We start from the raw sequence: 6087 nt of genomic DNA on the forward strand, positions 1-6087 counted from the left end.
CTAAGCTGCTCTGAAACATGTATCATTTCAATAAATGTATATCATTGCAATTCATAATATGCATAAAAATTGAATCATACTAATTCTTATTTCCTTGTTTTTTTAATTTTTTATTTTGAATGTTGTTTTTTACGATTAAATAAAAACTACTACGCATCTGCAAAGGGTCTAATACAGGAACCTATATAGGTTATTATATAGGAGCCTATGTTCTCTTTCATCTTTTCTGTGCTTTTTCCAAAAAGTGCATTTTTGAATTTTTTATCTTATGTTTTACGATTAAAAGAAGATCTACTCGTCCAATCGAAAAATTATTAATAATGAATTTATGGATCTTTTTAGGCGAACAACTGTTGTCTGGCAATTTAAGTTTATACCTTGTGTCGTTTTTTCAAACAAATTTAATATTTTTATTTAGAATGTTATTTTTTACGACTAAAGCAAAAACTAACTGCACGGAGAAAAATGGATGTTCAAAAGTAAAATCTAGATGTTCTGGGTTAACATATTATATGTTTAACTATAGGACAACAATTTAGATGTTCGAAGTTAGCATCTGTAGATCTTAAAATGTGAAATGTTACCCCCTAACATTCAAAATGTTCTACTGAAATATCCGAGATATTACATGTATGGTTATGTCAAATTACGTCTGTAAATATTTGAGGACTTTACTTATTTATGGTCATTTAAGGAATTAATTGAGAACTTTTTTTAATTAATTCAATTAATTAATTAAACTTTAATGTTCGTATACGAACGAAAAACAGATAAGGGGTATAAAATGTCGACCATATGATGCATTCAGTCAAGTTGAGTTTATATTCAATATTTCTAATTCAAAATAAAAACGTGGATGAATAATCGGAGAAAGAATGATCTGTAATCTGAATCAAATATTCTATCTATTTTAAGTTACTTAAACTCAAATTTTATTTCAAATTTATAAACCTTTTGTCAAATGTGTTAAGTCAATAAACCTAAAACATAAGATCGTTGTTCTCTTCTTCAAGCTTAAAAAAGTCGTTATCCAATTTCATCTAAGGACATCTAATTTTTATTCTTTAGAAATGTTCCAAAATTGTAATATTCCATAATTTTAATATTGAATATATATATAGCTTTGAAATATAGGCGTGAAATTTCAATGCGCGATGCGCTCGAACGATTTTAACATCTGAATGTGTTTCAGTTTAACATAAAAATATTTGTACGCCTAACATCTCAAAAAGATGTTAAACGTTTGGCATCAATATCTGCGTATTAGGTGCTACAATCTTACCCTTTGAACATCTACATTTGAACATCCATTTTTCTCCGTGTGTCCTATCAAAAATTATAGCTCTTTTTGGATGAACAATTTTTGTCTCATTTTTTTCGTAGCTTATATCGAAAAGTGATTCATTATCAATTTGTAGTTCTTTCCAGGGCGCGCAATTTGAGCTTTTTCACTTTTTTCGTATCTTGCATATTTTTACCAAAACATGGAATTTTTGAATTTTTCATTATTTTTGGTACGATCAAATTTGGAATGTTCAACTCTTCGACAAAATTAAAAAAGTTGTTATCGTAGTCCTGTAGGGCTTGCGAAAGGCTAAGTATTTTTCTCCTGGCTTTTTTCATATCATGCGTTGTTTGGCTTAAAATGTTCATTTCAGTTTTTTTTTTATTTTGAAAATGCTCTAACTCCGATAATTTTCTTTTTATAGAAAAAAGTCATGGGGATAAATTGTTTGAGCTTCTGAGAACTATGAACAAACGCACATGGAATTTTTAAATCTTGAATAAATGTGGTTTTAAAATTTTTTTGTATGATCAAATTTGGAATTTTCAACTTTTTGACCAAATTGAAAAAGTTGTTATCATAATCTTGTAGGGCTTTCAAAAAGCAATGTTTTCCTCCTGCAGACTTTTTTTTCTTATCATGCGTTGTTTGGCCTAAATTGTTCATTTTAGTTTTTTTTTTGGATTTTGAAAATGCTATAACTCTAGTAATTTTTGATTTTTCGAAAAAAGTAATAAGGATAAATTGTTAAATTTTTTTAACACTATGAATAACCATACAAAGAATTTTTGAATTTTTAAAAAAGTGGTCTCAAAAATATTTAAAAAGTGCCCACTTTTTGAATTTTCATCCATAATGGCTGGCTAACGAACTTGACCTTTAGTTTAGGACACTAAACGAGTGTACCAAAGGGCAAACTAATAGATTACTTTTTTCAAAAGTTATCGTGTTCACAGACAGACAGATATACAGACATACAAACAGATAGACACATTCGTAAAAACCTGTTTTTCGGATTCAGGGGGTCTCAAAATGTGGAAATTTGACCAAATCTGGGAGGTGAAGTTTTACACAAATCTAATACCTTCTCTGATGAGAATGTAAAAATCATATTACAATAAGTGATAATAATACTGGTCATATGTTCGACTGATTAATCACAGTAAAATATATGGAGAAAAGTATTGCAAGAAAAAATATACTACAGAAAATCTTGATAAAGCAAAATATTTAACTGAAGAGATTATGAAATTACTTTAAGAAATTGATAAAAATAGATGCTTACTGAAACTAATTAAAATGAAAGTTTTTACCATTATAGAGTTTTAATTTCTTTTTTAATTCTTATTAAATATATAGTGCATACATTTGCTTATAAAAATTAATTTGTTTAAAATGTTCAAATGGTTCAAAATCTAAAAAAAAGTTAAGTTCTGAATTTGTTTATGAAATTTATTTATATAATAACATATTATTGTAAATTTGCAAGGTGTCGTAGGAAAATGTGATTAGAAATATATTCTTTGTTGATTCCGTAAACAAATTAGGCCTATTTTTCAAAAAATGCAGAAACTATTAATTTGCTCATGAAAGTAGTTTAAATAATAAATCTTGAAAATGCGATTATTATAATTAATCGGAAAGACGTTCTTAATTAAATTTGTAAAAAAAAACTGACCCTATTCGTTTTAAAAATAGCCAAATTCTGAAGTTGTTATGAATGTTCTTTAAATAATTAACCATTCTTGTAGATTTAACAAATACCATAGGAAAGAGTCATCGCAAAGACAATCATAGTTAACTTCATAAGCAAATCGTGTTTGTTAATTGAAAAATACCTCACCTCTTAATATGTTTATGAAAATTGTTTAAATGATTAATAATTATTATAAATTTACAAAGTCTCGTAAGAGATGATCATCGAAAGACAACCTTAGTTCAGATCTTTGAATGGATAAGTGAAAAAGCTATTACTAATCTTGAGACTAAACTTGGACAAACAGGTACCAAGTGGTCCCCTTTCCAGAAACCTGAAAACACAGGTCGAAGAAGGCAGGGAGTAAAAACGCATGCTCCCTCCCCCTCAACCATGGCGCTCTGTGCAACCGCATGGCTTGCACGCTCCAAAATGCGGCTCTTATTTTGAATGAACTGGTTGAAATTAAAAAGTTTAAAATTGCATTGTCTAAAATAAAAATAAATAAAAATTCGAAGTTTTTGAATGGTTACAGTTTTAAATCTCTGAATTTTCACATTCAATACTGAATTAAAACATTTACAAACATTGAAACATTCAATTTAGTTTTCGTTTGCAAATTCTCGAATTTGAATTGCTTCATGTTGAAAATTATTTATTTTAAAAAAATTTCAACTTAACATTTTTCAATTTTGAAATTTTTGAACCAGTTTCTGATTTGACTTTGAGGTCGCCAAAACTTGAATAATTCTTGATTAACTTTCGTGCTGAATTATCTCTTCCAAATATGAATAGGAAATTTTGTATTTTTCTATCAGCAATTCGTAAATATTATATTCGAAATAAATATTTATTTGCGATTCCAACGATATGTTACTTGCAATGAAAAGATTAAAATTAGAATAAGTTGTTGCAGATATGCTTATTGTTATTTTTCAACAATTCCCGTAGTCGTTTTCAAAGAAATAATCATTAATATATAATTTTAATATTTATTATGACTTTTAAAACAATTTTCAATTGTTTAAACAAATGTAAAATATTTAAACAATGATTTATTCCTCAGAAATTAAAAAAATGATCTTATTTTCTTATTAAAATGAAATATTTTGTCATTGTTTGGAGTAGTAAATTTGTCTAAAAACATTACGTAATTATTTGAAGAATTAATTAGTGTTTATTTTCAAGAATTTTCCAATTGAGCCAGAGATGTCCCATTTTATTCAAATTGGTATCATATGCTACTTTCTGTTGAATAATTATATAATTTTGACACATTTATTTTATTGTTCAATAAATTTTTTTCTTTAAACAATATTTATTTGCTAAAGCAGTTTTTTTCGGTAACTAAAAGAATTACAATAAAATAGAACACATAGCATTATGTTTCTGACTTTATAGCGTATAGAATGAAAAAATTTACCACCTTTTAATTGTTTAAACAAATATAATTTGTTTAAATAGTTACTTTTCCAAAAATACTTTTGACATCGTTATTAATTATATGTGTTCTATTCAATAGTTATCGAAAAATAACTGCTTGAGCAATTGAAAATTGTGTGAACAAATAGAACTTTGTTAAACATTAAAAGAAATGTATGAAAATTATGTAATTATTATTATTATTATATATGTATATATACGTATATATGTATGTATGTATGTATATAATATGATATTAAATATACGTATTTAATTTTTCAATCAAAATCAAAAGAAAATTTTCTGTACATAAAAATTAAGTGAAAAATGCACTTAACCCTTTTTTAATAAAACCAATGTCAGAAGCCAAAAAACATTGCTTCGAAAATGATTTTTCCAAAAAGTTTGTTTCCAGCGATGCATACTTGCTGAGAACATTTTTCTCTTAATTCTTTTTAACAGAAACTTATATTTTAAAATTGTGTATTGAATTTGAAAATTATCCTTGAATTATTATTATATAAACTCCTGATCTGTTAAGAAAACATAATAATAATTTGAAATTTAAATAGTATATTTTAAAATAATTAGGTATAATTATTCATATTATTATTATCAAAGTATTATTGTTCTAAAAACTGAAAATAATAAATTTAAACATTTTATTTATTATAATAACATTTTATAGTTGAAAAAATAATTCAAACCAATGCTTAGTTAAATAATTAATTTTAAGCTGTAACGTGAAATTCAACAATTTTGAAGGAATACTTAAAATTGTATACATTGAAACATTTAGCAGGTAAAAATTAAAGAATTTTACAATAATAGTTGAAGGGGTTTGTCTAAACTTTCATTTTTGTTGTTGAAGATTTATCATTTTAGTTGAAATTCATCTACTTAGTTGAAAACCCGTTTTTTTTTTAAAGTTTAAATTAATTTTTTGAACTAAAAATAAATCTTTTTAGTGAAAACATTACGATTTTAGTTGCATATTTAGCTCTTTGGATAGAAAATAAATTATATTGTTAGCAATGAATGTTTTTTTTTGAAAATTCAGCTATTTCATTTTTGGCTGAAAATTTATCTTTTTACTTCTTCAAGGTAAGTGGGTAAAAATTCACGCATTCTGTTGAAAATTCATTTTTGTTGTTGAAAATATCAATTTTTTTAAATTTGCAATTCAAGTATTTCATTTATTCCATTTTTGTTTGTTTGTCAATTGAACTATTTGTCGTTTAAACTTCGCCTTTTTTTAAAAAATGAATGTTTTTTTATGTAAAATTACAAAACTTAAACAATTAATTTTTTTAACAGTGTTTTAACCGTAATAAGGTGCTAATTCTATTTTCGTAATTTTACTAATACAATTAATTAATACAATCTGTAACTGATAAACATATGTTATAATAGGTACTTAATTTTAGCGTTTTACAGAAAAATTGAAGGTATTATAATTGACAATATACTATTTTTTTTGTTTCTAAAGAAATCTAAAAATTCTTTATAAAATGGACAAATTGGATTTATCCCCTGCTTGATTTTATACAGAATTTTTAATTTTGATAGCATTCAACATTTGAAAGAGAAAAATGTTTGGCTCTGTCATAATTAAAATAAATAAAACTTTTCAGCCATTAAAAAATAGGTGAACATAAAACTTTTTCCGGTGATGTATTAAAAT

The sequence above is a fragment of the Belonocnema kinseyi genome, chromosome 3, assembly GCF_010883055.1.
Source record: "Belonocnema kinseyi isolate 2016_QV_RU_SX_M_011 chromosome 3, B_treatae_v1, whole genome shotgun sequence".
Classification (NCBI taxonomy): Eukaryota; Metazoa; Arthropoda; class Insecta; order Hymenoptera; family Cynipidae; genus Belonocnema; species Belonocnema kinseyi.